Below are 12,555 nucleotides of genomic sequence, written 5' to 3' on the forward strand. Positions count from 1 at the left end.
AGATGTTGGTTTAGGTATGTACTTGCCCAGCACGATGACAATGGTATAGAAAGAGTCATCGCATACGGCTCTCGCAGTCTGACGCAACGGGAACGCAATTATGCGACCACTGAAAAAGAAGCGTTGGCAATTCATTACGGCACCCAACACTTTCGTCTATACCTCTTAGGGCGCAAATTCAGAATAATTACTGATCATAATGCACTTCGTTGGCTAAATTCCATCGAGCCGAAAGGGCGTTTAGCCAGATGGCTAATGGATTTGCAAGAGTTCGAATTTGTGGTTCAACATCGACCGGGTAAATCGCATTTGAATGCAGATGTCTTATCACGCCTAGTAGCTAAGAAATGCGAGGAAACATGTCAAACTTCCGCTATCCACACGATTCCTTCAATGCTAACTGAATGGAAAGCGACGGCAAAGCGTCTCATAACAGCGCCTGTTATCTATGTGCTTGGGCTCCTTTTCATGCTTTGGGCTAGTTGTGCACGCGCTATCGATTTTATCACATTGCCGCAAAAATGCACTACAAACAAATTACTCAACCCACACGCGCGCGCTTTCCAACCGCAAACACAAGCAACTGAGAATACACCTGTCTTTAGGCATGAAAAAATTAACTCAATTACTGTAAGCCCAACTATAAACCTACATGAAGCACAACGGCAGGACAGCAATATCTCGAAAGTTTTGGAATTTAAGATGCACAAGAAACCACGCCCAGATTTCAAGGAGTGGAGCATTGACCCAGTTCTGAAAAATTTTTGGCATAATTACGATCGCTTATTTATACATAATGGTTTACTAGTACGATCTCGCCACAACCAGTACACATATCCTGATCACGCCATTGTGATTCCACAATCCATAGTGCCTAAGATACTCGACGGTATGCATGATAGTCCGTCGTGCGGTCATCTCGGCTCAGCACGAACCGAACAGCGTATTCGCGAAAGATTTTATTGGGCAAATCTGCGTGCCTCTGTGCAAGCCCATATCCAACATTGCGTATCTTGCCAGCGCCGCAAATCACCTTCGAATCCAGATAAAGCGCCTATGAAAACGATCAGTGTTAGTGAGCCTTTTACATTTTGGGCATTAGATTACATGGGCCCCATATCGGAGACCGCGAGGGGGAATAAATATATACTCGTTATCATGGACCATTTTACCAAATGGTGCGAGGCGTTCCCTACGAAAGATCAAAAGGCCTCAACCGTGGCCGACTGTTTAATATCCAAAGTATTCTCGCGTTTTGGACCGCCGCTCGTGCTGCACTCAGACCAAGGGTCAAACTTTGAAAGTATCTTAATGCACGAAATTTGTAACATTATGGGGATAACGAAAACACGAACCACAGCATACCACCCTTCCGGGGATGGCCAAGTGGAGCGACAGAATCGCACGCTACAAGATATGCTTGCGCATTATGTGTCTAACAATGCTGACGATTGGGATGTTTGGCTAGATCCCGTTCTCTTTGCCTATAATACAAGCAAACATGAATCTACTGGGCTCTCCCCGTACGAACTCGTATTCGGAAAAACACCTCGCATGCCTCTGGAATTAGAATTCGGTGTAACGACTGGGAATCCAAGCACTCAACCAGAGTACGCACAGAAAGTCCGCAATAACCTTAAGAATGTTAGGCAGCTAGCTAGAGAGCACTTAGATAAGGTAAGGTCAACCAGGTGTTCAAATCACGACAATAAGAACTGGAAGCCGCATGCAGTAGGTCAGACCGTTTGGGTGAAACGCCCAAAGAAAGGTAAGTTCGGTAGGAAGTGGATAGGGCCGTATAAGGTAGTGAAGAGAATGGGACGACCTATCGAGTTAGCTCGAATGATGGAAAAGTTATGGTAGTTCACCACGACAACCTTAAGACAGGCTATATACCACTGGATAGCGGCCGAATCGTTGCTCCTGGTCGTGAGTCGGGTGATTTCGCAGTGGTTCACGCATTGCCCGAGCACCCCGTGTTACAACCACCTCCCCGTAGGCCTAGAGGTGACCCCCAACGTTATCAACTTCGGCAAAACATACGTCCTCCCGAACGTTATGCTTACGATTAGCTAAATCGTCGACTATGTAAAAATATGTTGTTTTCGGGGACGAAAACTTAAGTGAGGGGAAAATGTAACAGTGCACCTATTGTAATTAGATAAAGTAACAGTGCACTATTGTAATTAGAAATATGAGAGTCTTGAGCACATGTATATAGGGAGCACGAGGATGAAATAAAAGACACTTAGAAACTGGATCGAACGTGTGTGTGTCTCAGACAGCTCGGCCCGTTACACAGAGAACAAAAACAAGACCCAAGAGATGGAATCTGCAGTTGCTAGTGATTCTGTGTGAGGGGAAAATGAAAACGAGGTGGAAGATGAATAGCATTGGACGTACAAGAGCAAGGAGATCCTCCTGAACCAAACCAAGAAGCGGATGAGATAGAACCACAGGAACAACGTTATCCTCTGAGACTTCGGCAAGAACCGGTTAGACTAGGATTTGATAGTTAGACCAGACAGACCACTATATATACATATATGTTTAAACTAGGGTGCAAACCTTTTCGGACACCAACTGTTAACAGTTGAATATTGATATTAGAGGGACAACATTTATATTAGTGGGAAAAGATGTAGTGTATGACCCAGCATGCATAGCGGGTCAAACAGGACCGACACGTGTTGACATTGAGCCTCAGAATAAGTATTGTAATGGCTGAAGTTGAGTTGTATCATTTACAAAAATTAAGTCGAAAACACTACACACGTATCATTAACCTTTCCGAAAACGTCTTTTCATTGACGAATATGGCTGTATGCAGATGAAAAGAGCGGCCATTTTCAGTAGCCAATATATTCGTTCACATTACACGTGTATTTCTAGATACCGAATAACAGTTCTTTTTAATTTAGAAGTCCTTTCTTAGAACACCTTCTCAGATTTGGTTAAAAAGCTTAAAAAAATCAATAATTTTGAATAGTTGATGAACTGAGACAAGTAAATTATAATAAGAAATGTTATTTTGGAGGTCAAGATACTCGCGTGTAATACATGCATCTGAACAAATATGATACTGAAATTCGCTGCTCTTTAATCTCCCGCTGTCAATGAGTGCATACAACATGATAGGGCATAGATATTACCATGCAGCTTTTCAATTCCCATGTACATAATAGTGCTTTAAAGGTCACCATTATAAATTATATATATTTTATAGATATAAAATATTGCATGTGCATATACAAAATTTAATTACAGAAAGAGCGTTATCTATATGGACATTATTTTTTAATTTAGGGACGAGACACTCCGATATCCAAGAAAACATAAACAGACTTGCAGTTAATGTAAAACAAAATATTTACGAAGGAAATAAGAAATTTATGTAATGTGATTTTATAAATAGACTACGAAGGCAAGGTGTACCCCCAAGGGGATACGCCTTGCCGACGATAATTAAAAATCTTATATTATGGGCTTTGCGTCCTATCTAAAAGACCGACAGGTAATGGATGGCACGCAATATGGGAAAGGTGGTGAATGGCCAGCAGCAAATGGAAAACAAACAAAGACCGAATACCCAAACCACAAACGGTCGGTTTAAGCGTGACATCGCAAAAGACAGGGCTCCTTTAAAGTTGAAAGGTATTTACAGAAGTGTTCTATTAGTTTTTCTATATATTTATATATTAATATACATATACATATAGTAGCTACGAATACACAATGGTACCCCCAAAAGTTTTGGTCCTGGGACACTCATTTGTTCGTCGCCTACAGTGCGACCTGAAGCGTAACCGGGATATTCGCATGTGCCCGACCTTTAAACTCAAGGGCACAGCGAGAGTTTATCTAAACGGTATAGGGGGTAGTACAGTGGAGAAGATCCGCAAATTTGATTTAGGGGTAGTTCCTCGGCGTGCCCCAGATATTGTTATTCTGGAGATAGGCACCAACGATTTGTCCGCTTTAAGGCCCGAAACAGTCGGTTCACGCATTGACGACTTGGTTGCTCTAATGCTAGATCAATATCGCGTAAAATTGGTATGCGTATGCCTGATTTCCCCGCGAAAGAACAACCCCCTTTTTGAAAAGCAGCGTTTAATGCTAAATAATTACCTACAGGTAGTTTTAGAGAAGGTCCCGAGAGTGTTTTTATGGACACACCATGGCTTTATACGACCTTCCGTGACGCCATTTCTACCTGACGGGGTCCATTTTGATAGAATCGGGCAATATAAATTATACCGAAGTTATCGGGGGGCAATTCTTCAAGCAATTAAAATGTTATAAAATTCTTTCTCTATTTATATATAACAAGCTGCATGTCGTACGTTACATTTACTTTTCTATAACCTTGAAATTTGACAAACTTTACTCGTGATTACTTCTTATCAAACGCCTTAGCGCCTTTATCTATTCTATCTTTATCTCTTATCTATATGAGAGTTCTCACACTGTTTGTGAGTTTTGTTGGCCATATGATGAACGGTGCGGCGATCTTCGGATCTGCCATGTTCATCCTGCTGACGTTTGACTTTGTCTTTATCTCTCATCTATATGAGAGTTCTCACATGTTTTGTGAGTTTTTTGTTGGCCATAGGGTGAATGGCGCGGCGATCTTCGGATCTGTCATGTTCATCCTGCTGACGTTTGATTTTATCTCTCCTCTATATGAGAGTTCTCACACTTTTTGTGAGTTTTTTGTTGGCCATAGGGTGAATGGTGCGGCGATCTTCGGATCTGCCATGTTCATCCTGCTGACGTTTGATTTTATCTCTCCTCTATATGAGAGTTCTCACACTTTTTGTGAGTTTTTTGTTGGCCATAGGGTGAATGGTGCGGCGATCTTCGGATCTGCCATGTTCATCCTGCTGACGTTTGATTTTATCTCTCCTCTATATGAGAGTTCTCACACTTTTTGTGAGTTTTTTGTTGGCCATAGGGTGAATGGTGCGGCGATCTTCGGATCTGCCATGTTCATCCTGCTGACGTTTTATAATCATTCTTTCACACATTCCAACTTTCAATTACGACAAAATTAATAACGAACGAACCCTCACTATTGAATGTTCGCCTTACGGGGGATAGTTTTATTTCTCGCACAACGACAAAAATTTGGGTGCGGTTGCTTTACTATCTTTAACTCATCACGCCATAAGTATCTATTTCTGCTTTTAAAGTTTTATTTTTTAGAATGCCACCCGTGCGTCGTTCTAAGCGTGTCGCCGCTCCATCAGCCGTTTTGCGAGAGTCTGTTCAGAACCAACCAACAACATCTCGCCGAACTCGAAGTTCGCCCAATGCTGTATCTGTTGGTGCCACCCCGTCAACGTCAACTGTGCCCGTGAGTGATGTGGCTTTGCCCTCTCTTTCGAGTGAGCTTATCTCAACACTGGTGTCTTCGGTTACCGAGATAGTCACGCAAAAGTTAGCTGGCTTCTTACCAACCTCTGCGACTTCTACATCCACAATGGCGTCTGCCCCAACAGATTCTCTCTCCGGAATCCAAATCTCAAACCAGGGTCCCAATGCAGATTCTCTGGTCAACGACGCGCTCACGTCCATACAAGAAAACCTTACAGGTCAGACCATTCCTTTTTCTCTTCCATGTTCAAGTGCTCCGGGTCCACGGGAATCGTTCCACTCTGCCGCTTTGCCTCTTGATTCGCGGATTCCGGATAAAATAAAGTTTAAAATATGGAATGAGGAGTTTGTCGATATAAGTACTTTGTCAGGTGGTCCAGACGTGGCCGCTAAATACGAGATTAGTGTACGGACCTCTGACAACGGTCAACCTGCTTCTCTTCTTCTTGAGCCGGCTGCGAAATCCAAAAGGGTCAAAACTATTAGCGATTGGCTTCGTTCGTTTCATATTTTTGTTTCCATTTATACACAACGGTACCCTCATGAGTCCCCCGCGCTCATGAAATATTGTCAAATCATCCAGGATTTGGCCAATAGGGGTCATAATTGGTTTTACTACGATGAGAATTTTCGATTTTTGCGCCAAACATAGGCCACGCGCGTTCCCTGGGCGACCGTTCACTAGGAGTTATGGTTAAAATCTCAATATCCCACTACGTCTAAGCCGAACACGCAAGGCAACAATTATACACACGGCATGGTGGAAAACACGGATACCGGATAGCGGATACTGGATAGCGGATAGCGGGTACCGGATAGCGGATACCGGATAGCGGATACCGGATAGCGGATACCAGATAGCGGATAGCGGATAGCGGATAGCGCATACCGGATAGCGGATACTGGATAGCGGATAGCGGATACCGGATAGCGGATAGCGGATACCGGATAGCGGATAGCGGATACCGGATACTTAAATAAATGGAGAATAGAGTACATAGATTATATATACCTTTGGCGGCCATATTGGATTTACTGTCGTTTCAATTTTCAATTATTCGTCGATGTTTTGCAATAGATGTGCACTGATTTTAGTTTACAAAGAAGTTCTATGCTCCTTCATCGTTTCCGAAGAATTCGAAAGAACCAGTCTTATACGTTTGCCATTCACGGGAAAATATCTTTATAATTATAATCATAATACCCTGTTCCTTCTCTTTATTTTCGAATTAAAAATCCTGTCCTAGTCATTGCAAATCGAGGCTAAAAACACCTTTTGAAAATGGCCTTTGGCTAATTATTAAATGATTAATTTTAGCAAAATTAAACCTTCAATGTAATGGATTATGGAAGAATATTTTCCTATTTTGAGATGTACACTGCAATGAGAATGAGGAATTTTGGCAATTATTCATTCAGAAAATTATGGTCAAGTTCTTTTCTATAAGAGTTAGTAAAATCAACTGAGGTCAAATATCATAAAACAAGCCTTGAGAATTATTAGTAATAATAGTATTGGGAATTACCTGTTTGTTTTCATGAAGCACATTGTATTATGAATGACCATTTAATGCTAGTATTCCTCTGAATATTTAGGTGAAATTCTACATTATGATAAAATAGAAAAAAATTGAACCTTGTGAAAGCTATTAAATCAGCAATGACACTGTCAATGTAATGATCAGAAGAATATCTTTCCTATTTTGAGATGTACACTCCTCCAATGTGATTTGAATAGGAATTTTAACAATTATTCATGATAAAAATTATACTAATGTTATAACAGAACACTTTGTAAAACACTTTGTAACATAACAAAATTAAAATTAATTACAATAATAAACCCTAATATTTAACGTCCTTTCGTTAAGTTAATTACTAAATATGAATTTTAAAATCGCAAACATCTATACACATTGATTTTTTGTGTGCGTTGCGTCCAGTTGTTGTAACCCAAACTTCAAACTGATTATATGAAATATATAGTACTACGGCAAGCTGTATGCTGTAAGTTAAAGTCCAAAGTTGATTCTTAGGTATTCTTTGTGGACCGTGACCATACGAGATTTGACGTTTTCAGGAACACGGCACATGCTTCTTTCGAAGTTTGGTTGCTTTCGCTGCAAACATGGCCATTTGCAGTGAAAGTATACATTTGCTAATTTGCTTTGAGGGGTACCTTGATACGAAAATTCACGATACATCTTTGACACGATAACAAGGTCGTCAGGGGCTTTTCTTATAGCACTTCCATCCTTTAGCGGTAAGCTGCAACCAAAACACGAAGCGGTTTTGCTTGGGCAAAACTGGAGCAGTTTTTAATGATATTTGTCCTCAGTTGATTTAGCCATTTGCATGGAAAAGATTTTCACCCTAAATATCTGATGAACAATATTGCTAAAATTCATCTAATAATTAGCCAAAGGCCATTTTCAAAAGGTGTTTTTAGCCTCGATTTGCAATGACTAGGGTATTATGATTATAATTATAAAGATATTTTCCCGTGAATGGCAAACGTATAAGACTGGTTCTTTCTTCGGAAACGATGAAGGAGCATAGAACTTCTTTGTAAACTAAAATCAATGCACATCTATTGCAAAACATCGACGAATAATTGAAAATTGAAACGACAGTAAATCCAATATGGCCGCCAAAGGTATATATATCCTTTAGCGGTAAGCTGCAACCAAAACACGAAGCGGTTTTGCTTGGGCAAAACTGGAGCAGTTTTTAATGATATTTGTCCTCAGTTGATTTAGCCATTTGCATGGAAAAGATTTTCACCCTAAATATCTGATGAACAATATTGCTAAAATTCATCTAATAATTAGCCAAAGGCCATTTTCAAAAGGTGTTTTTAGCCTCGATTTGCAATGACTAGGGTATTATGATTATAATTATAAAGATATTTTCCCGTGAATGGCAAACGTATAAGACTGGTTCTTTCTTCGGAAACGATGAAGGAGCATAGAACTTCTTTGTAAACTAAAATCAATGCACATCTATTGCAAAACATCGACGAATAATTGAAAATTGAAACGACAGTAAATCCAATATGGCCGCCAAAGGTATATATAATCTATGTACTCTATTCTCCATTTATTTAAGTATCCGCTATCCGGTATCCGCTATCCGGTATCCGCTATCCGGTATCCGCTATCCGCTATCCGGTATCCGGTATCCGCTATCCGCTATCCGGTATCCGCTATCCGCTATCCGGTATCCGGTATCCGCTATCCGCTATCCGGTATCCGCTATCCGGTATCCGCTATCCGGTATCCGCTATCCGCTATCCGGTATCCGGTATCCGGTATCCGCTATCCGCTATCCGCTATCCGCTATCTGCTATCCGGTATCCGTGTTTTCCACCATGCCTACGCGCCACCCTTCAAAGGTGTCTGTTCCTCGGGGATATTGTTTTAAGTTTCATCGCGGAACGTTTTGTGCCGGTTGTGATTTCAAGCACATTTGTTTTAAATGCAACTGATCGCACCGTGCCGTGAATTGTAATTTTCGTGCCAACAACAGACCATCTCCCACTGATCGATCGCCTAAGCCTATTTCAACAAATTCCGTTGCCAACACCCGTAAAACTTCATAATTTACAAATATTGTTAGAAGGTTATCATCCCAAGTATTGTTGATACACTAATTTCCGGATTTACTTCGGGTTTTCGCATTCATTTCTCTGGCGCCAAACAGTCGTTTGAAGCAAAAAATTTACGGTCTGCTCTTGACAACCCAGAAGCGGTTGACCAAAAATTAACGAAAGAGTTAGAGGCATCTCGCCTTGCTGGGCCATTTAATTCTCCGCCCTTTCCAAATTTTCGGGTTTCGCCTTTGGGCCTGGTTCCTAAAAAACAACCGGGTGATTTTCGCATGATTCATCATTTATCGTCTCCAAAGGGAGCATCAGTTAACGATGGTATACCCGATTTCGAAACATCTGTGCGGTACTCTACCGTTGACGACGCTATTCAACTTATTAAAAAAGCGGGCCGGGGTTGTTTCCTGGCAAAAACAGATATAAAAAATGCTTTTCGAATCATTCCTATCCGCCCAGCGGATTATCACCTCTTAGGCCTAAAATGGCGGAGTTTGTATTATTACGACCGGGCAATGCCAATGGGTTGCTCCAGTTCGTGCCGCACTTTTGAAATTTTTAGTACGGCTATCGAATGGATCGCTAGGGAAAGGCTTAACATCGGCAAACTCCTTCATTTGCTCGACGACTTCCTGTTTGTTGCACCGGATTATTCTGCTTGTAAAACAAATTACAATTACTCATTGCTCTTTGTGATTTCATTGGCGTTCCTATAGCACCGGAAAAAACCATGGGTCCCTCAACAACCTTAACGTTCGCTGGGATTGAATTAGATACAATACAATTCCAGGCCCGATTGCCGATTGATAAAATCGAGAAATGTGTTCAATCTATTGCACGCTTTTTAATTCGCAAAAAGGTTACACTCAAAGAACTTCAGTCCTTAATTGGATTACTTAATTTCGCATGTTCCGTCATTATGCCAGGTCGCGCATTCCTGCGACGCTTAATTGATCTAACGCGTGGCATTTCACACCCTCATTTCTTTATTCGCTTAACGCAAAGTGTGAAACATGATCTTCGTGTCTGGCAAACGTTTCTGTCGAATTTCAACGGCAAATCATTCTTTTTGCACAACCGTTGGCGTAATAACTCCCATTTGAATTTATATACTGACGCTTCGGGTAATATTGGTTTTGGGGCCCTGTTTGGTTGCGACTGGTGTTATGGCGCATGGCCAATTGACTGGCGGAGTTACAATATTTCCGTTCTAGAGCTATATCCGATTGCCTGTGTTTATGGGGATCAAAAATGCGCAATCATTGTATCTTGTTTCTCACGGATAATGAAGCTTTGGTGTCTGTTATTAATGAGCAAACATCAAAGGATTCTTATATCATGACACTCGTTCGCCGGATGGTTTTAGTTTGTTTAGAAAACAATATTTTATTCAAAGCAAAGCATATATACCAGGTAAACAAAATGTCCTAGCTGATTGTTTGTCTCGTTTACAGCTCCAAAAATTTTCACAATTGGCGCCGGCCGACATGCATCGAGCTCCAACGCCTATTTCCTTTCACCTGCTGCCGGAAAATTGGCGACTATAGTTTCTCAATTAGCTCAAAGTAGCTTGCAACCTTCCTCAGTGCCGACTTATAAGCGGGCATGGGCACTTTTTACGATATTTCATGTGGCAATTTTTAATGAGGGATCGTTCACTTTGCCTTTGTCGCCCTCAGTCGTCGCGTTATTCCTGGCGTACTTATTTGACCTGTAGTACGCCTCTTCAACAGTTATTTCTTGGCCAGTATTAGAAAACCTAAGTTTCTTATTATTTATGCAAGTTTTTTACTATATAAACGTTAGCTGAATTTTGTATTAGGTCTTAGTTCCGATGAAGGTTGTGGAATACAATCGAAAATGTAATATATAAGCTTTAATATTTATATTCAAATATACTTTGATTCGTAGTAGACTTTGTGTTTGATATATTGATATATATATATATATATATATATATATATATATATATATATATATATATATATATATATATATATATATAAACTCATTGCCTGATGTAGTAGAAGAGCCAGAAGAAACTTTACTGAGGAGAGAAAGAATATACGTCTAGGTTTATATAGGTACCTTACGAATAGGTTAGAACATTTTTGGAACAGGTGGAGAAAAGAGTATTTGATTATATATATATATATATATATATATATATATATATATATATATATATATATATATATATATATATATATATAATTAAATCATATGCAATTCTAATTAGACTTCGAGTATCTATCTATCTATCTATCTATCTATCTATCTATCTATATATGCGGCCAACGTTTTTGCAAATGGGTATATATATATATATATATATATATATATATATATATATATATATATATATATATATATATATATATATATATATATATATATATATATATAGGTTATGACATGAGGGGCGAGGTGATATCAGTTTTATCGCTTGAGGGACGATATCATAAATGTCACGAGTGAGCGCAGCGAACGAGGGACATTTATGATATCGTCCTGAAAGCGATAAAACTGATATCATCTTGTCCCGATTGTGATAACCTGTTTATCACATGCTTCTTTTTGTTCTATAAAGCAATCGACATCGGCTGAAAGAAACCTCGAACTGCTCGAGTCAGCCATCTTTGTTTTGACAGCGGCAAATGCAGCGGGACAAAAAGCGATATCAGTGACAAAAAGCGATATCAGTGACGATATCGTTTTTATGTCACCCTGTTATCGCCCTGATAAAGGCACAAGTATGTGATAAATATATATATATATATATATATATATATATATATATATATATATATATATATATATATATATATATATATATATATACATATAAAGCAGTTACTTTTAGACAATTAGCTATTTATTTAATTAAAATCTAAAGATAGCAAAGCTGAATTATCTTCACGTAATGTGAACCTGAACTAAGCTCCCTCAACAAATGTGACAAACTCGCCTACACCGCAAATAAATCTTACTGGGGTAACACATTGTACCCACATGCATATGATCTATTTAATTTATCCATCTCTTTTATGTATACTAGTGGCTTACCAAAAACCATCCACTACAGTCGGTTTCATAGACCACCTAAAAATTTTTGTATACGGATGAAACATGACCATCCGTTCCTCGTGTTCCAAATCTGCAGACGTGTTAGGAATAAGGAGTATAATCTTTTCCCTTCAGATGATAGGCTACATGAAGTATATATATTCCCGACATTATTATCCTATACACATTAACCACGCTAGGCCTAGGGTTAGTGTTAGTAATCACAATTCTATAGTTTGGTAAGACAATTTATTTACCTTAATTGTTATAATGTTTGCAAAACCGTCTATAATAGGGATTGATTATACAACGAATATAATGGCGCAATATTTAAACCACCGTCAAGTGTATATATAATATTATATATATATATATATATATATATATATATATATATATATATATATATATATATATATATATACATAAAATACATTTTCCTGGTGGGGAAATACATTTAAAAAGGACGTTTATGCGTGATATAAGCAAATATGCAAAACTGACAAAAT

Source organism: Dendronephthya gigantea, unplaced genomic scaffold (genome assembly GCF_004324835.1).
Source record: "Dendronephthya gigantea isolate DGI-Jeju-01 unplaced genomic scaffold, DenGig_1.0 000130F, whole genome shotgun sequence".
NCBI classification, from domain to species: Eukaryota; Metazoa; Cnidaria; class Anthozoa; order Malacalcyonacea; family Nephtheidae; genus Dendronephthya; species Dendronephthya gigantea.